We start from the raw sequence: 22,952 nt of genomic DNA, 5'->3' as shown, positions 1-22,952 counted from the left end.
CATCAAATAACTGTCCATCTTCTGCCTTATTTATATTGTCTCTTAACTTACAGAACTTAATCCGTATAGCACTACTTCTTTCAACTATATCCTATGTTACTGGAAATTACTGGAGTCAGAGACATTTTCTGATAGCAATACTCAGAGATTAAGCATAAAGGCAAACCGAGGAAAACAACAGAAGTGCAGAGGAGGTAGAAGTACACTATATCCTTTATTCTAGTTTAATGAACTGAGTTTAATTGGACTAGTATTTACGTCATAGTTCAGAAATAATTCATACGTCTAAGCTGTGTCACTAAGCTGAAGTAGTAACTGAAATTGGCGGGAATTTACATACCACAGGGGGTTGGCACAATATGCAGGCACATGCACATGGGACACAGCACAATCTTAACTGTCTTTCAGGATGGGAGTAGAGGATATACTCACATTTTTCTGGATCTGTCTTTGGAGCAGGACTCATTTTCTCTTTGCTACCCTTCCATCTACTTTTGTGTATTTTGATTTTCTTTTAAACTAGTGGTACTTAATCCTGGTTGAATATTACAATTATCTGAAGAATACCAAAAAATAAAATTTGGTGCCTGAGTTCCATCTCTGTATATTCTAATTTAATTGTTCTACTAAGTGCCTGAGCATCTCTATCTTTTTAAAAGTTCCATAGATTATTTTCCTGTACAGCCAATATTAAGAACCATTGAGTAAAGAGTTCTTGTAGACTGTGGAAATGTATTTTGTTTTGCAACAAGATAACATAAGGGAATCACTGAACATATCTCATTTCAATTATTAGAATAAATAGATTGAAATGTATATACCTACATGGATGAGAAACAGTGCACCTTTATAGAATAGGTTATTTGACATTGGTGCAGCCCTTCTCCAACATCAGGTCTTTTCTTTCTTAAGAAATCTGATTTCAGGCAAACAATGACTTTTTAGGCTCAAAATTTACTTTGATTCTCCAAACGTGAGAAATATATTCTTACATTAAAATGTCAAGTTAACCAATTAATACAAAGGCTAGAAAAAATGTAAGAAACATGTAAAGAATGTGAAATGGTGTCTGCTCTCAAAGAGTCTATCTAAGGTTGCCGGGTATAGATATAAGATAGTGTAACAGTAAATAATGATTAAAATATTTAGAGAAGATCACAGTATTTGTTTCCAAAAGAAGAGCAGAGAGGAGATAAGCTGTAAGAACACACAGAATGAAAACACATTGTAGGCTAGCATAGTGAGTGTTTAATAAAAAAGATTTGTGAAAAGAAAAGTTGTCACCCATGAGCAGATTTTGAGGTCCTTCTTTGGTACAGGGAAACAGCAGGCAGCACACAGCAGATGCCAGAGAAGCAGTGTGAAATCCAAAACCTAAGCACTTCCAGGCACACCCAGAACATAAATGAGTAGCTCATTTTCAAAAAGGTAAGTATTTAAAAAGGCAACTTGAGATTTGTTCAAAGCATATATTAGAGTCAGTATAGAAGCCTTTAAATAGGCAAAGACGTAGAAAATTACTTCTATTTAAAAGGGACATTTGAAGGACTTTTAAAATCTTTAATGTAGAACAAACAAAACAAAACAAAACAAAACTGAAGCCTTTTATGGGCTCATTGATTGCAGTCACTCATCTTTCTTTGCACTGATATAAAATATACCAAGGATTCTGGCAACATAAGCCCTCTGAAAATTATATCAAAGCTGAATGCCTAGTTTATTGTCAGCCTAAAGAAAATGTTATTATGTTGTATATTTAAAGGTTATAGAACACTCAATGAAGTTTGTGATTTTTTTCTTGCATGAATGTGGTTATAGAAGCAATATGCAGGCAGATGTTTAATATAAACTATCCTTCACATTTCAGAATAAACAACATATGGAACAAGTAGCCATTTTACTTGATGTGCTGAAGTTGAAAACAGTTCAGAACAGATCTGCTTTGATTTAGCTTATCACAATTATAACACTATGCCATCCAAGATGTTCCAGCAGATTACAATTAATATGGGGGCATATTGTTAATTTCTTTAACTTTAAAGCTGATTTTAAAGTATACTACTTTGTTCAATGATATGGCAATGAGAGATATATTCACAGCTAGTGGAATTTTTAAAAAATCTTTTCTAATTAGTAAAGTGATATGTGGGATTTTATGTTCTGAATAAAAGAGAAAGATACTCTAACCTGGGAAATATTGGAATGAGAAAATATTATAAATAGGATTGATCTCTTTAATTGTTCAGATCTTGTCCAGAGAAGTAAATTGAGCTCAACTAATCCATTCTGTTCCTTTTTTAGCATATTTATGGAAAATCAGGCAATTAAATGATGAGAGAGGGAAAAAATAACTGATGAATGCATTTTATAGTCACATATTTTATTTTTAGATAGAACTTCCAGTGTCATTTTATTGCAATAAAAAGTCTTTCATGTCAACCAAAGGATATTGAACATTTAAGTTGCATGTTAAAAATAAAATATATTGTTTCTCCCCAATTCAAATTTAGTATGGTTAGCCAACAAGAATGCTAACTATATTACATGAACATGTTGGCAGGGAGTAGATGGGTTTCATATATTGGAATTTATTTACATTGAAATGTTTTTCTTTCCCACACCACCTTTGTGCTCTAAATTCAAAGTTCATGGAAATATAATTTTTCAACATAAAGTTTTTTCAGCAATAGAAGGAAGCCAGGAATCCAGCAAATTCAATAGTTTTTCCTAAAGTGGCTCTGACAGATGAACACCCAGCCTCTGCTTTTACGAATTTTTATCACAGTGCTAATAGGGACAGTCTCCCAAATACCTCTCTAGGCACCTTGTCTTATTATTCAACAAATCTTAATTTAGTCATTTGACAAATGTGACAAAAGAAAAAAAATGTGTTTATTCTGTTCCTTTGCTTGCTTGTTTCTCTTATCAAATAAAAACAAAACTGCTAAATCAAGGCAGTTCCATTTCTTCACTTTTTTTTTTTATCTCCTCCTCAACTCCATCATATATAAGCACAACAGGTTCTTGGCCTCATCTTAGGGATCTGTATATGCAACCCTAATTTACCCAGAGAGAAAGCAATTCCCCAGAGGCAGGTCCACTTAAACAGGTTGCCTGTAGTCAACAAATTTCAGATAGAAATTGTGAGAGTAAAGCCTTTCTAGGCAGAGGTGGGTCTATCAATATCAAAGCCTAGCTTGGCTGCAAGAAGTTTTATTTTTCTTTTCTGCTACCTGTCTACATGGAAAGGCATTTTCCTGTTTGGAAAGTAGTTGCTAACAGAAAAAGTCCAGGCTTCCTTATCAGAGACATGGAAGCTCCAATCTCCTGCTCATGTTTATTGATTTCTGGCCATGCACAAGTTACATTCAACCTCAGTTTTCTTGTGGGGAAGAACAATAATGCTCTAAGGGACAGTTGTTCAATCTGTGGTGGCTACTATTATCTACACTTGTATAAGAGAATGCACTCTTCTACCTCACTCGCAATCTAAATATTCTGACTTGGGATGTAAAGAGCTTCCTTCTCATCAAGGAAATACTATGAACTAGGCTATGAATTTGGAGTCCCCTGCAACTTCTTCATATGAATTAATCGGTTTCCCTTTATATTACTTGTTATTCATAAAAGTTCTTCATATTCATTTTAGGAAATATGAATAAACACCTATGAAAAATAAAAAGTCTGTGGCATACATTCTGTTTTTAAAGAAATAACTTATGCATCTTTATTAACTATATATGGCAATATCTGTATTTCTTAGTTCTTATGTAAAAATAATTTTTATTTTTATTAACTCAGTCTTACTATGGAATATCTACACAGAAATATAGAAATAATAATTTAAAAAACATTTAAAAAAAGAACCCTTAAAAAATGTGTTGATTCTCTACTAGGTTTTATAGTGGTAAGGGGATTGAGATGTGACCGTTCAATACTTTCTAACTGACCAAACATTAACAAACATTTATATTTAAGTAATGTTTTCAGAAACAGGTAATTAATTTGCATCTAAATACTTTATTACACCATTCTAGAAAAAGAATTAAGTATATTCTTATGACTAGTCAACTGATTTTTGGGATTAAGAAAGAAAGTTAGATGGTCATAAGGATAAGAAAATTAGTTGATTTTTAATTATCTCATAATTACATTTTGAAATGTTGTCTCATTTATTTTGACTGTTATTCACTTTAAATCCATTTCTTCTGGGTTCTTATTTCAGGATTATTTTCTTATTATTTTAACTAAATAAATCAAATGACAGAAAATAGTAGTAAGGAATATTCTTATTAGTGCCACATCAGATGCATGCCATAAATTTCCCTAATTCAGAGAACCATTTTCATAGGTGTTCGCTGTTTTAATTTTATGCTTACAGGTTTCAGAAAAAGACTGTCAGACTAGATGAAATTCATTTACAAGAAAAATGCGACATTCAACTGTTATGAAAGGTTATATATATCATGCCGTTTCTGGTATAAGAAGTAATTTGAGTATACTTAGAACTTTAAAAAAAGAGATACACTAAAATATCAAAACAACTTTTACAAATAAAATGTTAGAATCAAAGACTATATGCTCAGAATTATTTTTAGTCAGACTTTATTACTGACCAAAATTGTGTTTCTGTAATGGGAAGGCTTAATGCAGCCAGATTCATATACATCAAACATAAAATAAAATATTGGGACCAAAAACAGTCTCAGAAATTGCCTGATTTTTGGGGGGATAAAGTATCAGACTGATCAGATACTCTTTTAGATTAAAAGCTCCATTCCTTATATAGTGGTATCCAAAACTTGTATAGTCCCCACCCCATAGTAGATACTTAATAAAATTTGGCTGAATTTTAATTCAGTGAGTGAATGACCGGCTTTAATTCAATGAGTGAGTGACTGGCTTGAAATTCCATTGGAAACCACCACAGTGCAATATCCTGGGGCATTCCAGGCTTTGGGTCTAGGACAGGTCTGTCTGTGACAATACTGGAAAGTACTTTCCAACAGGAAAATATTGGTTATGTTTGGTGAATAATATAAAAAATTAGTCAGGATTTGGGGAACAATTGAGGCGAGAATACACAAATGGAGAAAGGCTTATAATTCTCCCAATTTTGATATCAGGAGGATATCATTAAAATGTTAGTGCCAATAATTCAATTACACAAATTCATGCGTCTAAGTATTTCCTATGCCCTGTGTGTATACACAATTAAATACTAATAATACAGAACATTAGATCTAAATTAAAACTCTCTGTTTCTCTGTCTCAGCTATGAACTGTATAATTTTAAACAAATTTCTGGGCCTCTATGGCTTCATCTGTTAATATGGTATAACAGGATGAATAAAGCCTACAATGTAAAAAAATTGATTTTTTATTTCTCATCCTCCTTACCTACCATTAGTTACAAACTCTGTGGCAATTACTTCTCTGATATTTGTTTTCTTAACTTGTGCAATGGAAAATTACAATAAAAATTATAGTAAGTTTCTACTCATCATTCATAAATCAATTCAGTTGTTACCATTTTGTGAATAGTAACTCCATTGTCTCTCCACTCTCCACCCAGGAAAATTTAGACATCCATACATATTTTTATAATAGCACTTTAACACTGGTTTATAATTGTTTATTTGCTTTTTTTCTCTCCCACTAGATGGTGAACTCCGAGAAAGAAAACATTATTTTCTTTATCACTTTATCCCAATAGTGTGTGATACGTGGTATGAGTTCAGTAACTGTTGATTAATGAATGAACAAATACCCTGTCCATTCATTCATCACTAAATATTTTTTTATGCCTATTGTAGGCCAGATTTTAATTCTATAATGTTAAATAATTAAATCAAATTATTATTTTTTTCTCAAGACTTAAGTCATACATGTATCCAAGTTGGCTTCCCAAAGCATCTTCAATATAACTTACATCATTAGCACAAAGAATGAGAGATACGGCCAGGTGTGGTGGCTCACATCTGTAATCCCAGCACTTTGGGAGACTGAGGCGGCAGATCACGAAGTCAGGAATTTGAGACTAGCCTGACCCTATCTCCACAAAAATACAAAAGTTATCTGGGCATGGTGGTGCATGCCTGTAATCCCAATTACTCACGAGGTTGAGGCAGGAAAATCCCTTGAACCTGGGAGACAAAAGTTACAGTGATAGCACCACTGCCCTCCAGCCTGGGCAACAGAGTGAGACGCCGTCTCAAAAAAAAAAAAGAAAAAAAAAAAGTTATTTTTACTTATAAAATTTCCACACTTTAAAGCATTATTTAAAAGGTGATTTACCAAAATTAAACTTGAACAATTAAGTTAGTAAATCTTCCTTAAAATTATGTCCTCATGGTTATCACCCAAGGCCTTGAAGCCTCTAAGCCAACAAAGTTTTATTACCTTATATGGCAGATCAAGGTCAGAGTAGGGCTTTTCCAGCTTTTGACCAGATAGCTTTATTGTTTTAGCAGATCTTGGCTCAGCAATTTCTTCTTCTCTCAGTCAATACTCCCCTCTACCATCTGCAAGCCTTCATCAAGCTAATCCTAAATGTACCAAACAACTTCCTTCCCCTTAATTGCTGCCCAGTGTTCTTTCCTTTTAAATTGTAGATCAGGCCCACTTCCTTGATTTAATACCACTAATTTTCTAAACCTACCATTTAATTCTTGATTCATCACATTCAGCCCATACTTGAATTTTCATACACATGTTTATCTGAATGTTTTATTTATGTCTTAGCCTCATTGAAAAGGTAAGCTCTGAATCAGATCTAATCCGAGTTTTACCACTTACCTAGAGTGGTGTAATTATACAAACTTCAGAGTCCCCTTTTTAAAAAAATAAATAAATAAATAAAAGTTAATAGGTTTGGTGTAGGAATAGGCAAGTACCTCTGAGATAGTAAGTTGTCAACATAGACTACTATTGCTATTACAAGATTCTAGTCTGAATTTTGGTTAAGACCAGTCTTGTTCTGAAATACCTGTTAGATATTATCAACTAATTACTTGTTCCAAACCAAGGTAAATTTTATTCAAAACATTCTTGTTTTTACTCTTTTAGTCATTAGACTGAAAAGTTTAGTGATATTCAGTATCATACTGTTCCTCATACAGTCAACTGAATGCTTTTCTGTTTCTTGTTTCAAATTTATGGCCTTATGACCTCATGCTTTAATTGTAATGGTTTGCTTTTTGTGATCTTTGCTTTCAAATATTCTTTCAAATTGTGTTTTTATGATATTTTCCATATCAAACCCCCCTGAAAGTACTCTCAGGTGAAATTATTTTTTCTTATGTATAAGTAGCTCTGCAAACTGATTATCTATCTGATCTGTTCTCATCATAGCCTCTGGCCTCTCTGCCAATGTTGAAGAAATCTCCACTTCCTCAGTGCAGCCTTGGTCATACAGCATCCTCTGCCTCAAATTATTTCCTCACAAGTTTGAACTTATCCCAAGTCCACTATTCTTCAATGTAAAACGTTATCTTTGTCATGAAGACTTATTAGATACACTTGTCCTTATGTGATCTTCTGCTCTGAACTCCGAAAGCCCTTTCTGCCAGCACCTATCTCAGGACTTTTTACTGGATATAGAGTCTGTCTCTGTCCTTCCCCCTCACCTTTCTATTTCCCAAGACAAGCCCCTTCCTACAAGGAAGGACACTTTGTACATCAATATCTTACCTATTGCATCTAACCATAAAAACTGTTCAAAACAGATGCCCAGTGGATATTCAGAATTTCCAGTTTATATAATGTATAAAGTCAAAGAAATATTATTTTATGACTGAGGAAACAGAGTTTGACTTATTCAAAGTCACAGAGTTAATTGGTAGCATAAGTGACATTGAAACACCAATCTTATTTTTAAATGGTTAAGAACATATCTTCTAACTATGTATTTTATATTCATTATAAATATACTATGAGTATTTGTTGATTATACAATTTGTCACTCTGTAGATTGAGATGCTTTAATTTTAACAAGTTAGGGGGAAAACAAATCTTACAGATCTCTCAAGCTAAACACACACGCATTCACCTTGCCACTTTCTGAAATATTATTTGTGATATTATATATTTTTTAATTTTGATTTTTGTCATTCTGCCAACATATTAGGTCACCCTCATCTTAATGCCTTCACACCTGCCTTTGCACCTGTCTGGTACAGTCTTGCCCTGAACACATCCTTTAGTTGATATGCAGATATTACCCTCCCATACAGCCTTCTATGTCTGGTATATTTAAAAATGCATCTTTTCTACCCAATAGTTAGTATCATTGTCTCTAGCTTTATTTCCAAATAATTAATACCACATGATATGCCATTTATTTTATAAATTTATTTGTGTATTTTTTCTCCCATCTAGAATATAAGTTCTAGGAAGATGATTGTTTTGTTGAATTTGTTTATTATTCTATTCTCAATGTCCGCAACTTAATAGGAGTTTAAAACATATTATGTTAAAGGACACTATGCCAAGAAATAGTTCTATTCCATAATACACACAATTCGCTTTTATTTTTATAAACATCTTTTTGTTTCTTTAAATAGAAAAACAAATGGCATTTCTAATTTTAGAAGCAGTGCTTTCTGACTTTTAAGGGTTTTCATTATCATATTTGCTTGCCCACATATTTAAGACCACCAAATATGACAAGAAGAATAAAGATATAGACATTCTGAACCCACTTAATTAAAAATTGAGCCCTCTTATTTTATCTATCTAGGTGTGAAAGTTTGAATTGAACTTGATTCATTAAAAAGGTATTTTCTTGAGAAACCTCCAGAAAGTCTTTTAACTGCAAACTCAAATTCAAGTTGATAGCAGTTTTTGAAATCTAGTTTTTCCTATGACTTTCTGCGAAGTCAGTTTTCAAGGAGAATAAAAAATAGTTATTATAGTGCACTTCCATTCCAAGTTGCTGTAAGCTAATTAAATTCTAAAAATGATTATCTTTTAATTTTGAAACTTAAATTTGGAGAGGCAATTGGTATTGTGGTCAATGATTTCACTCTTTGCCTAATCTCCACCCTGCCAGCTCTATATAATATGTTATATGTTTTACTAATATTTTGTAGCTCCTCCTGGTAGTATTAACATTTTACAGTTAGGAGATGTAGAGAAAAATTTCTCTCAGATTGAAGGATAGGGAAGCATATGCTTGCTATACTCTCCAAACTCCTATAGTGGGATAACCTAAATATGTTATATTTATGAACAAGTCTGGCATTTGTATTTATGCAGAAAAATGCATCCTTGGTTGCAGAAATAGTTGTCATGAGAATGGAAACTTTCATGTTTTTCTAAATATGACGCTTACTCCACCCTTCACCCAAAATTTCAAAATAAATTGGAACAGAAAATTTGATCATTGCCTTTTGGAATGGCCACACACATACACACACACACACAAAGTTGTTGATGTTATTTAGGGATGAAGGAAAATAAAATGCAGCCATCAGATGGGTGGGCTGTGTGTGTAGGTATGTATATGTATGTGTGTGTGTGTGTAGACTATATTTCTGCAGATATTTTCCCATTTAGTTGCTAATTTGGGGAACCTAAAGGACACTAAACGCTCATTTTCTTTGTAACCCAGTTTATGTATTCCCCAACTTGAACAAGACAGAGAACACAGTTATACATTTGTTGGTTTGAATTTTTTGATTTTTAATTAATTCAATAAATATTCATTAACATCTATTTGAGCTAAACATCAGGGCAGATGCTGAGGAAACTAAATAGAAAGTTATTCTTTTTTTCTCAGTTTAATCAGGGAAATAAATATATAAACAAGCACAGTAATTTGATAAGTATTCTAATTACACATTCAAGTGCTATTGACACAAAGAATAAATGTTTAATTTTGGCTGAGAAGGTAGAATGACTCTTTTGTTAAGATAGTATTTGAGCTGGCCCTAAATCATGAGTAGGAAAGTGCTCTAATGTAGGTAGTAAGGAAGAGCATTCACGACAGAATATTCCAAGCTAAAAATGTGCTATGGCAGGCAGAGAAAAATAGAAGTTGTTTCAAATGATAGGAGATCAGGGTACGTGGGGTGGAAAAGGAGGTTGAGTTTGAGGAGATGTGATTGTAAAGTTTGTTCATCAAGGACCTTTATCTCATGCTCGTTAGTAGGAATCATATTTGGTAAATAATACATATTATTGCTATTTATAAAACAGAGTAAAGCAAGGTGATAGGCTTCTAAAGATAACGAAAATGTATTCTCCATATATATTAGTTTTGGAGCAAATAATATTTAGATATAAGCATTTTTACTGCATATGTCCTGATTTGTCATAAATATAGCTGAGAAATAATTGAGTTTCATAGTGAACGGTGTTAAAAAAATTAATTTTATTAAATTTTGTATTAAATATATTACTTTGCTTATAATCTATATATTTTGTTTATAATATATTCTAATGGAAAGTAGTTGGAAAAAGGTAGTCTATCTAACAATTGAAGTTCCATCTGTTTTGTGGATCAAATGATTTTGTTATTATTCAAATAAACATTCTCTACCTTTATAAGTATAATCCCAGGCCACGCTTGGTGGCTTACGTTTATAATCCTAGCACTGTGGGAGGCTGAGGCGGGTGGATAACCTGAGGTCAGGAGTTCGAGACAAGCCTGGCCAACATGGTGAAACCTCGTGTTTACTAAAATTACAAAAAATTAGCCAGGCATGGTAGTGGGTGCCGGCAATCATAGCTACTCAGGAGGCTGAGGCAGGAGAATTGCTTGAACCTGGGAGGAGGAGGTTGTAGTGAGCTGAGATCGCACCATTGCACTCCAGCCTAGGCGAAGAGAGTGAAACTCAGTATAAAATAATAATAATCATCATCATCATCATCCCATGCATGAATTTCATTTTGTACCATATTCATTCTCTATTATATCTGAGTAGTATTTATTTGTTAAATCTATTGTAGTTGCAGATGGAAATAACTTAAGATGAGTGGATTAATGCTCTGTGCTTCAGTCTAGTTCTTCAATTTAGGACTACGGGGCTTTGAAAAGAAACCTTGTATTGCCCACAAGCGTTTTATTTAATTCCTTGATTTTCTGTGTCCCCACTAGTTTTGATGATTATGAAATATATGAATAAAATGAACACTGATTAAATATGGCTTCTGACTCACTTCAAGGCAGAGGTCCTCTATTCTCCAAAAATAAGCATAACTTCACCAAATGCTTTGCTGAAACAACTTAAAAATATTCTTTTGATAGGTCTCAACTAACCAAATGCAAAGATCTATATCAAACCAGTATTAGTTTATCACTGTTTAGTACTTTGGCTTATTATTATTCTTTCACACATCATTGTTCTCAGGATTATGATGAAAGCCTAAATTTATTAAGCAAAAAATTTATTTCCATAATTGGGGACTTTGCTTTTGACAAATATTTAAAATTATTTGGTTTGTTGTAAATAAAGTTGGCAGACCATGAATGGCTTTTATGTCCTTTGATCTCAGAAACCTCAGTAACAATTACAGTTTTATGATAGCTTTATTGAGATAAAATACATATATAATTCACTTTTTTACAGTGTAAAATTTAATGATTTTTAATATAGTCACAGAGACATGCAGCTGTCACTTCTATCCAGTATTAGAAAATTATCATCACCCAAAAAAGGTTGCATCCATTAACATCACTTCTAATTCTCCCCTCCCCCAGATCCTGGGTAGCCACTTACATATTTTCTGTCTCTAAGAATTTCTCTATTCTGGACATTTTATATAAATGGAATCATATGATATGTAATATTTCTGTGAATAGCTTCTTTCAATCAATATATTTTCATGTCCATGAGACAGTATCAGTATCATGTATCAGAGACTCATTCTTTTTTATTGCTGAGTAATATTCCAATGTGTGGATAAAGTACATTTTGCTTATCCATTGATCATGTGATAGGAAGTTAGGTTATTTTAAATTTTGGACTATTTTGAATAATGTTGCTATGAATGCATTTATGTATACATTTTTGTGTGAATATGTTTTCTTTTTCTTGGGTATATACCTAGGAATGGGAATTTTGACTTATATAATAACTCTATGTGTAGCATTTTGAGGAACTAACCAGCTAATTCCAAAGTGACTATACCATTTTAAAAATCACACGAGCCATGAAGCATCCCAGGCCATGCCTGGTGGCTTACGTCTATAATCCTAGCACTTTGGGAGGCTGAGGCGGGTAGATAACCTGAGGTCAGGAATTTGAGACAAGCCTGGCCAACATGGTGAAACCCCGTGTTTACTAAAATTACAAAAAATTAGCCAGGCGTGGTAGTGGGTGCTGGCAATCGTAGCTAATTAGAATTGAGGGTTCTAATTTCTGTACATCCTCACCAACATTTAATGCTGTCTGTATTTTATACTATGGTGATTGTAATGAGGGTTAAGTGGTATCTCATTGTGGTTTTGATTTGCATTTTATGATGGCTAATAACGTTGAGTATCTTTTAATGTCCTAAGTCTTCCTTTACTTCTTTTATTCTTTATTATGTTATTCTGATTGGATAATTTCAAAGGACCTGAGTTTACTTCATCTTTCTTTTTCTTGATCAAGTCTACTATTAAACCCCATACACTGACTGTTTTAGTTATTACATTTTTCAGCTCCAAAATTTGTTTAATTTTTTATAGTTTCTATCTTTTTGATGATATTCTCATTTTGTTTATGAACAATTTTCTTGAGCTCATAGAACATATTTATGATAGCTATGTTGAATTCTTTGTCAGATAATTCTTATACCTCTGTCCCTTTAGAGTCAATTCCTGGAGACTTATTTTGTTTTGTTGGTCCATGTTTCCCTGTTTTTCTTGTGTGTGTCATAACTTTTTGTTGATACCTATATATTTTAAAAGATAGCCACTTTTCTCTATTTTTATAGATCTCTTACTATCTTCATAGATGGACTTAACAGAGAAGAACTTCCACCAATTAGCCCAGCCAATGATTCTGGGGACTTCTGATAAATTTTTTGGGGGTTATACAACTTCCCTGGGCTTGTGTGTGTAATTTCTGTATTAGAGAGCATTGCCAATTTCTTTTTTAGCAGCTTTTAATCTGTTCCTGTATTTGATGTCTGCCTGTAGCACTGCAAATTCTCTGAGTCTACAGCATCAAGCCACCAATGTTGGCTTCCTAGAAGTATCCAAATTAGGTGGAACAGATATCAATCCCTTAGGAAGTCCTCTGAAGAGCCAAAATGCCAGTCATACGCTACTCTTCTCCATTCCTGGCAAGGCAGAAGCCTCAAATTATGTCCTTTCTCCTTATTACACTGAGTTGTGCTAGACACAGGAAGCCAGTTCCTGCTCATCTTTGTTTTCAGCAGCCCCCAGGTATCCAAACTACAGGAGTTCCATCAGCATTCTGAATGAGGTGAGACAAAAAATGTCCCCTGGGAAGCCCTTTGAAAATCCATAACATTCAATAATAACTCAAATCTTCTTTCCCCCTGAAGTTTAAATTACAGGCCAGTGTTTTCTCTCCCAGAACTGAGCTATGAAGGCTTAGGAGGGGGGGCTGTTGAATGTAAAGTAAAATTTCTCTTTTTAAGCATTTCAATGTGGCTGTTCTGGGTGTTGTGCTCACTTGGCATACAATAACTTCTTAACTGGATTCTAGAATTTTCACATAGGTATTTTGTTGTGAATACCATTAATTTAAATTTGTGATTCTGTGGGGAAATGAGGGCCATCTTGCTGATGTTATTCTTTCCTCTTTTTTAGGTACACATTTCAGAGTATAAATTTTCCTCTGAACACTGCTTTGCTGTATTCTATACTCTTTGGTATATTCATTTTTTAAATTAGACATCTTTAAGTATTTTCTTATTTTCCCATTATTTCTTATGTATGTTGTTTAATTCCAACATATTTGAGAAATTTCCAATTTCCCTCTGTTGATTTTCAATTTCTTTCTTGTTTGATTGGAGAACATATACTATGTGATTTAAGAATTTGTATGGCTTTCCATATGGTCTCACCTGGAGAATTTTCCTTGTGTACTTGAGAATAAAGTGTACACTTCTGCTGCTGAATGAAGTGTTCTCAATATATCTGTTAGGTATATTTGGTTTATAGTATATTTCAATACTTATTTTCTTGTTCATTCTCTATTTTCCCCAACAATTATTGAATGTAAAGAATTAAAGTTTCCAACTATTATTATTGAATAATTTATTTTTCTTTTTAATTATGTCACATTTTCTTTCATATATTTTGTGGTATATTGCTAGGTACATACATGACTATAGTTGTAATTTTTCTAATTATTTCACCCTTATAATTCAAAAATGTCCTTTGTGCCTGATAGCCCTTTTATTGTGTGTCTGATGTTACTATAACCACTCCAGCTCTTTTTATTACTATATGAATGGGTGTATGTTTTTCATCCTTCTATAGTCACATTTTTTGTTTGAATCTAATATGTGTCTCTTCAATAAATTGTGTAAATAAATACAGTTTTTGTTCATTCTTTCAATCTTTGGCTTTTAATTGAGGTGTTTAATCTATTTACATTAAATATACTTATTCATAAGGTAAGATTTATGCCTAGAATTTATTATTTATGTGTCACTTATTAATTTTAATTCTCTATAGTCACCATTGTTTCCTTATGTTAAATTGCATTTTCTAGCATATCATTAATTTTCTTGTTTCTTGTACTAATATTTTTAAAAATATTTTAAATATTTTTATTATATAATATATTTATATTATTTTCTTTTATTTCTAATTATATATAACATATAATTATATATATACTATTGAAATTAGATTGTATTAATGTGAGTTACATTGTTTTCAATTACAATATTAATTTTAATGCCCAGGGCAAACCACTAAGAAAATAAATTTTTTAAATATTAGTAAAAGAAACAATAAAACTAATGATACACTAGAAAATATTTAATACAAGATAAGGAAACATTGAGACTATAGAGATTTAAAATTAATAAGTGACAAAAAATAGAAAATTCTGGGCATAAATTTTACCTTATAAATAACTATATTTAATTAATATATTTATAATTAAATATATATTTATATATAATTATATATTATATATAATTAATACATTCTAATTTCAGTAGTATATACATTATATATACTATATAGAGATTAGCCTGAGGAATAGAAATATATATACACTATATGTATAGGATATATATATTAGAAGTATATACTATATTTTTGGAGCAAACACACTGGCTCATAATCCATACTAAATAGTATATATAGTATATATATGTATATATACACACACACACATATATATATAGCTCTGACATAGATACATTTTCTCCACCCTCCCTTGTGCTATTTATTGTCAAACACATTACATCTTTGTAAATCATAATTCCATAAGCATAGTTTAAAAATTACCTTTCATGCAATTGTCCTTTAAATTATGTAGGAAAAGGCTTTAAAATATATTTATGCTGTATTTTACATTTGCCTTTGTAATTATCTTTTTCAATGCTTTTTATTTCTTCAAGTGGGTTCAGTTACCATTTATTTTTATTTACTATTTTTATTTTATTTTATCCTGAAGAACTCCCTTTAGCATTTAAGTGGCAGGTCTGCTTAACAAAGCTCATTCTCATTTTTTTTTGTTTTCTTAGAATATCTTAATTTCTTTTTTGTTTTTGAAGCACCTCTTTTCTTCATGTAGAATCCTTGGTTGACATTATTTTCCTTCAGCCCTTTAAATATGTCATTTGACTGCCTTTTTCCCACCATTATTTCTGATAAGACATCAGCTTTAATTGTACTGGGGAATCACTTATATTAATACAGGATGAGGCTATTCTCTTACTTTTTACATGTTCCTCTTTTTAATTAGGCTTTTGACAGTTTGACTATGATGTATCTAGATACTGATATATTTAAGTTTATTCTTCCTGGATTTTGTTGAGGTTTTTGTATGTTGGGAAAAAGCTGAGTGTTGGGAGGGAAACTGAGGCAGGGCTTGCATAATGTCCTCTGGAATGTATCTAGACTTACTGGCTCCTTGTTTCTAGCCTCCCTGGGCTCCTATTCCCATTATCTCAAGTAGCAGAACATGTTTCATATAAATGCTAAACCCACACAGCTGTAAATCATGTGCCTGCCCTTTATGACCTCAACATTGTCACCATCTGTTTCTTTGTTGGATTGCCAATAAATACTGTGGGCTCCCAGTGCTCAGGGCCTTCACAGCCTCCGTACAATAGTAATAGCCCTCTGGTGTTCCACCTTTTTCTCTCTCACTCTCTTTTTCTCAATCCTTTGACTCTGTCGGACTTTGTCACCACCACGACCTGGTGTTGGGTCTGATCACCCCAACATTCCTGATTGCCCAATGTGGGGTGACAAGGACCACAGTGAAGGAATGCTAGAGAGTGAAAGCAGAGGATGCATCGTCAAAGGACTACCCGAAGATGTCTAAAAGAAGCTTGCGGGGAAAGCTGAGGGCTTGGAAGAACCAGGGTAAAAAATGGGACAAAATGAAAGCAGACATTCTACTTATTTAAATTCCTTAAGGCACTTAGTACAAAGAGGGGGAGTGAAAGTTAGTACTCAGAATTTATCACTCTTTAATGCAGTAAAGCAGTTTTGCCCATGGTTCCCAGAACAAGGGACTATGGAGTTGGATGAATGGGAGAGAATCGGCAGAGTTTTGTCAGTATAAACAAAGGTGTAGCCTGAAAGCACTGAGACCACTGACAACTCGTAGCCTTCCTATAAAAAATCCTTAACCCAGTAACCCGGGGATGGCCCAAATGCATTCCATCGGTAGCAGCAACTGCTTTGCTAACAGAAGAAAGTAAAGTAACTTGAAGAAACCTCATTGTGAGCACACCTCACTAGTTCAGAGCTATCCTAAGTAAAAGCAAAAAGGTAGCTTACTAACTCAAAGTATGGGGCTATTCTGTTTAAAAAAGTGATTTAACCACTGAAAATTCCCTTAACCCAGATTTCCTAAGAGGGGATTTAAATCTTAATGATCATACAAAAGTCTGACCATACCTAGGAGGAACTCCCTTCAGGACAGGACGATAGATGGTTCCAGGTGATTGAGGGAATAAAACACAACGGGTATTCACTAATTGCTTCCACAAGAGTCTCCCTATCAGAGTTAGAAAAATTGCCTAATTGGTCTGCTCAAACGTGTGCAAGCTGTTTGCACTCAGCTAAGCCTTAAAGTACTCACAGAATCAAAAAGTCTCAATCCTAACTCAAAAGGTTACCTACACCGTCTCTGAAACGAATTTCGGTAAGAACTGTTTATGGGAATGCATCTTGATAGGGCAGCTGGGTTGTTATAAAATACTCAACCAGTTCTAGATACTCAGTGAGTTCTAGAGCTGGGCTGGGTCCCAGCTCTAGAACTCACCCTTGAGCACAAAGGCAATATTGGGCATGCTGGTAAAGGACCACTAGAATCCAGCAGCCCAGACCCCTTTCTTTGTGGTCAAGAAAAGTGGAAAACAGGTGCAGGACTGCTACATCAGTGAGTGCAACTAATCCGATAGGCAGAGGTCCATGGGTGGTTACACACCCTGGAAAGGAATAAGCAGTAGGACCATAGCGGATGCTCTAGGGCTAATGCTAATCGGAAAATGACTAGGGGTGCTGGCATCCCTGTTTTTTTCTTTTTCCCCAAATGGGAAACATTCCAACCTCCCGAGGGAGAAATTCCCCTAAGATGTATTCTGGAGAATTGGACCCAAAGTGTATGTACCTTTTTTCCTGTCAGACTTGAAGCAAATTAAAATAGACCTAGATAAATTCTCAGATAACCCTGATGGCTATATTGGTGTTTTACAAGGGTTAGGACAATCCTTTGACATGGAGAGAGAAAATGTTACTGCTAGGTCAGACACCCCAAATGAGAGAAGTGCCACCATAACTGCAGCCCAAGAGTTTGGCGATCTCTGGTATCTCAGGTCAATGACAGGAATGACAACAGAGGAAAGAGTACAATTCCCCACAAGCCAGCCGGCAGTTTCCAGTGTAAACCATCACTGGGACGCAGAATCAGAACATGGAGCTTGGTGTGCCACACACATCTGCTAACTTGCATGCTAGAAGGACTAAGGAAAATTAGGAAGACTATACATTATTCAATGATGTCCACTATAACACAGGGAAAGGAAGAAAATCCTATCTTTCTGGAGAGACAAAGGGAGGCATTGAAGAATGAAGGGATGTCTCTCGTTCACTTGACTCTATTCAAGGCCAACTAATCTTAAAGGATAAGTTTATCACTCGGTCAGCTGCAGACATTAGAAAAAACTTCAAAAATCCGCCTTGGGCCCAGAGCAAAACTTAGAAACCTTATTGAACTTGGCAACCTCAGTTTTTTTAAAATAGAGATCAGGAGGAGCAGGCAGAACAGGACAAACGAGATAAAAAAGCCACTGCTTATAGTCATGACCCTCAGGCAAGCAAACTTTGGAGGCTCTGGAAAAGGGAAAGGCTGGGAAAATCGAATGCCTAATAGGGCTTGCTTCCAGTGTGGTCTGCAAGGACACTTTGGGTGCAGCACCCCAACATGGCACATGTATACATATGTAACAAACCTGCATGTTGTACACATGTACCCTAGAACTTAAAGTATAAAAAAAAAGCTGTTCCCTCATTCATGCCCCTTATGTCAAGGGAATCACTGGAAGGACCCACTGCCCCCAGGGGATAAAGGTCCTCTGAGTCAGAAGCCACTAACCAGATGATCCAGCAGCAGGACTGAGAGTGCCTGGGGCAAGCACCAGCCCATGCCATCACCCTCAACAGAGCCCCGGGTATGCTTAAGCATTGAGGACCAGGAGATTAACTGTCTCCTGGACACTGGCACAGCCTTCTCAGTCTTACTGTCCTGTCCCAGACAATTGTCCTCCAGATCTGTCACTATCCAAGGGGTCCTAGGATGGGCAGTCACTAGATAATTCTCCCAGCCACTAAGTTGTGACTGGGGAAATTTACTCTTTTCACATGCGTTTCTAATTATGCCCAAAAGCCCCACTCCTTTGTTAGGGAGAGACATCCTAGCAAAAGCAGGGGCCATTATACACTAGAATTAGGAGAAGGAAAAAGGGTAAGTATATATGTGTATGTATATATATATATATATATATATATAGAGAGAGAGAGAGAGAGAGAGAGAGAGAGAGAGAGAAGAGAGAGAGAGAGACTCTAAGTATGCTTACCTAGTCCTCCATGCCCACGCAGCAATATGGAGAGAAAGGAAATTCCTAACTTCTGAGGGAACACCTATCAAACATCAGGAAGCCGTTAGGCCCCCAAATTGTCCTTACCTCAAATCTACTTCCTCCGATCCCTGCCTAAAGATAACTTTATGGGGAAGAGGATGTGCTTGTCTCTCCAGGTGAAAATCGGGTGCCTATGTGGGTGCCCACCAAACATCTGAAGGACCTGTCATGAGCCAGAGCATCTAGTGGAACCACCTGTACAGTGTGAATTGAAGGTTTGAAAAGCTTCGATTTGCTTTCTCTATGCCTTCTGTTAATCAGAAAAGACCTGTTTCTCGTTATCAGTGGCCTCCTGGCTACAGCCGCAGAAGTTTTTGCTTCTGTTTAGGTAGATTGACTAACGTGGGGGTGAGGGTATGCTTGCTTTTGCAGATGAACGAACTGTGTGGATGCCTTCCAGATGTGTACGACCATGGAACGGAAGACGGGAGGGACCCATGGATCCCAACCATAGACTGGGTTCCCCCAGTACGAGCCCATGAGACAGTTGAAACTGAATGCAAAGATGGAACGAGGACTGACCGGAGTCACGATGCTTAATGAACCAATGCTTTGACTCATCTCTCTACCCTGAATACAAGAGACCCTAATAGGCAGGAATATCATTGCCCCTATTCAGCATGAAGAAGATACAGAAGACAGAACTTCACCCTTCTGCAACACCTAGGATTAAGGTTCCCCTTGTAAAAGGGAAAGGGGGGAGGGGTATGTGGGAAGCATTCAAACCAGAGTGACTCCAGTTTGAATAAGGGCTAAGAAAAAAGAAACTGGGTCACTGACCAGCAATTAAGGGCTGCACAGCCTGCAATTGACTCGCTCAATTAAAAGAGGCCACCTCTTATGCTAGTAATAATGATAGTAATAATATCTTCTCTTTTACAAAAAAGAGAAGGGGGTCATGTTGGGAAAAAGCTGAGTGTTTGGAAGGAAACTAAGGCAGGGCTTGCATAATGTCCTCTGGAATGTGTCTAGACTTGCTGGCTCCTTGCTTCTAGCCTCCCTAGGCTCCTATTCCCATTATCTCAAGTAGCAGAACATGTTCCATATAAATGCTAAACCGTCACAGCTGTAGATCATGCTCCTGCCCTTTTGCCCTCTACATTCTCGGCACCTGTTTCTTTGTTGGATTACCAATAAATACCGTGGGCTCCCAGAGCTCGGGGCCTTCGCAGCGTCCATACGATAGCGATGGCCCTTTGCTGCCCCAACTTTTTCTCAATTCTTTGACTCTGCCAGACTTTGTCACCCCCATGACCTGGTGTTGGGTCTGACCACCCCAACACTTGTATGTGCAAATTTCTGTTTATATCAATGTTAAGACATTTCAGCCATTGCTTCTTTGAATATGTGTTCTGCTCCTTTCTCTTTACTACTTCTGGCACTTCAAGTGTACCACCATATGTACCACATTCATTATGCACATGGTGGTGCATTTGACTTGAGGCTCTATTCATTTTTCTTCATACATTTTCTGTTACTCAGGCTAATCTCTATCATACTATCTCCATATTTGCTATTTATTTCTATCTCAAATCTGTTAGCCCAGCTGGTAAATTTTTTATAGCAGCTACTGTAATTTACAGTCCCAGAATTTCTATTTGATCTATTTTGTAATTTCTAGTTTATTGATCTCCATTTAGACAGATTATTCTACTTGTAATTCTTTAAACAGTTTTCTCGATTTACCTGAACATAGTTTAAATAGCTGATTTCAATTGTCTACTTAATCTAATATTTAGACTTCTTCAGTGACCATTTTTATTGAGTTTTACTCCCTCAGAATGAGTCATACTTTTGTGCGTTTCACAATTTTTTGTTAAAGACTGGATATTCAAAACAACTTAATGTGACAACTCTGGAAATCAGATTTTCTACTTCCTTTCCAAGATGTTTTGTTTTGTTGCTGATTGTTTGCCGGAAGATTTTCCTGAAATAATTCCATAAAGTCTGTTCTTTTGTCATGTGTGGCCAACTAATACACCTGCTCAATTCAGTAATTGTCCATTTGGGTTTCTGTAACAAAATACCTTAGGGTAATTTATAAATAATTTATTGCTCATTGTTACGGAGGCTAGAAAATCCAAGACCTAGATAACATCTAAAGTCAAAGACAGCAGCTTCTAGATATGTCATCACATGGAAAAATGGGTGAAAATACATCTCTTAGACCTCCTTATTTTTTATTTTTGAGACAGGGTCTCTCTCTGCCGCCCAGGCTGGAGTGCAGTGGCCCAATCTCGGCTCACCGCAACCTCCGCTTCCCAGGTTTAAGTGATTCTCCTGCCTCAGTCTCCAGAGTAGCTGGGATTACAAGTGCCCACCACCACGCCTCGCTAATTTTTTTTTTTTTTTGTATTTTTAGTAGAGACAGGGTTTCACTATGTTGGCCAGGCTGGTCTCAAATGCCCAACCTTGTGATCCACCAGTCTTGGCCTCCCAAACTGCTGGGATTATAGGCATGAGCCACCACCCTTGGCCTCTTAGACCTCTTTTATAAGGGCACACGTTTCATTCATGAGGACACAGTTCTCATGTGATCTAATCAACTTCCAAAGGCCTCAACTCTTAATATCATTACTTTAGGGAATAGGTTTAACATATTAATTTTCAGTGGACATGTATTTAGAACATAGCTGTAGTCAAACAATGATTGAATAGATTCCCTTTAATCTTTAGAACTCAAAAATCCATTGGCCTTTGCTGCAGAGGCATATACATACATACATATGCACACACACACACGCACACATATATGTGTTAGAGAAGAATTTTAACACTTTGACAGTTTACAACCCTGTCTAAATATTCACCTCCTGCTTGTGCAGAGCCTCAGAGTAAACAAAAGATGGGAGATTATGATCTGAGGTCCTGTATGAGCATGTGTGCAATTCTGTGCTCTTGTGTGGCCTTGTACAACTCCAGGAATAGATTAGAGCTTTGCAAAGCCTTACATGGACAGTTCATTTTCCAGACCATACTTTGATATTTTTGGTTAGCCTCTTATTATTCAACCAATTTTACTATTTCAGACATCTGCATTGTTAAATAATTGCCCTTGATTTTTTTTTTTTTTTTTTTTTTTTTTTTTTTTTTTTCCCCGACAATAATCTGGGTATGAAGCTTTTCTTAGTGAACCCTGAGTCAGGTCAAATAAAGTCATTCTGTGAATGAGGCTTTCCTAGGAAGCTGATATAGGTCAACTACTAACAAGTTTTCTGAGGTGTCACTTTTTGAAAGTTCCAAACACACTGTGTCCTCTCGAGGCTGAGAGAAATACTAGCTTCTAGGCTTCTAGTATTTACAGTTACCTTGGTTGCAATTCTACTGATATCCAAGGTATCCGTGGAGCTGGGGAGAAAGGAAACACTGAAATGCCAGCAAACTTTGTCATACTGAGATTCAGCTGTTTTGTGTTTGTTTTTTAATAAATGCTCCTAGGACTATTGCAAGACATTGGTAAATTACCAAAGTTTGCCAAAGCTCGTATAGACAATACTTGTCAGTATTTTTGTTGCTGTTATGGAAAAGTGAATTGTTTCTTATTAACACCATCATTCCAAAAGTGCTTCTTAACTTTTTATACTTTAACAATCTTCCAACTAATATATCCCCTATAGTGTTTTAAATACAAACACTATATTTTCTGTATAATTCCT

Source organism: Chlorocebus sabaeus, chromosome 21 (assembly GCF_047675955.1).
Source record: "Chlorocebus sabaeus isolate Y175 chromosome 21, mChlSab1.0.hap1, whole genome shotgun sequence".
Taxonomy (NCBI): Eukaryota; Metazoa; Chordata; class Mammalia; order Primates; family Cercopithecidae; genus Chlorocebus; species Chlorocebus sabaeus.
Note: the sequence above shows the minus strand (reverse complement) of the source record.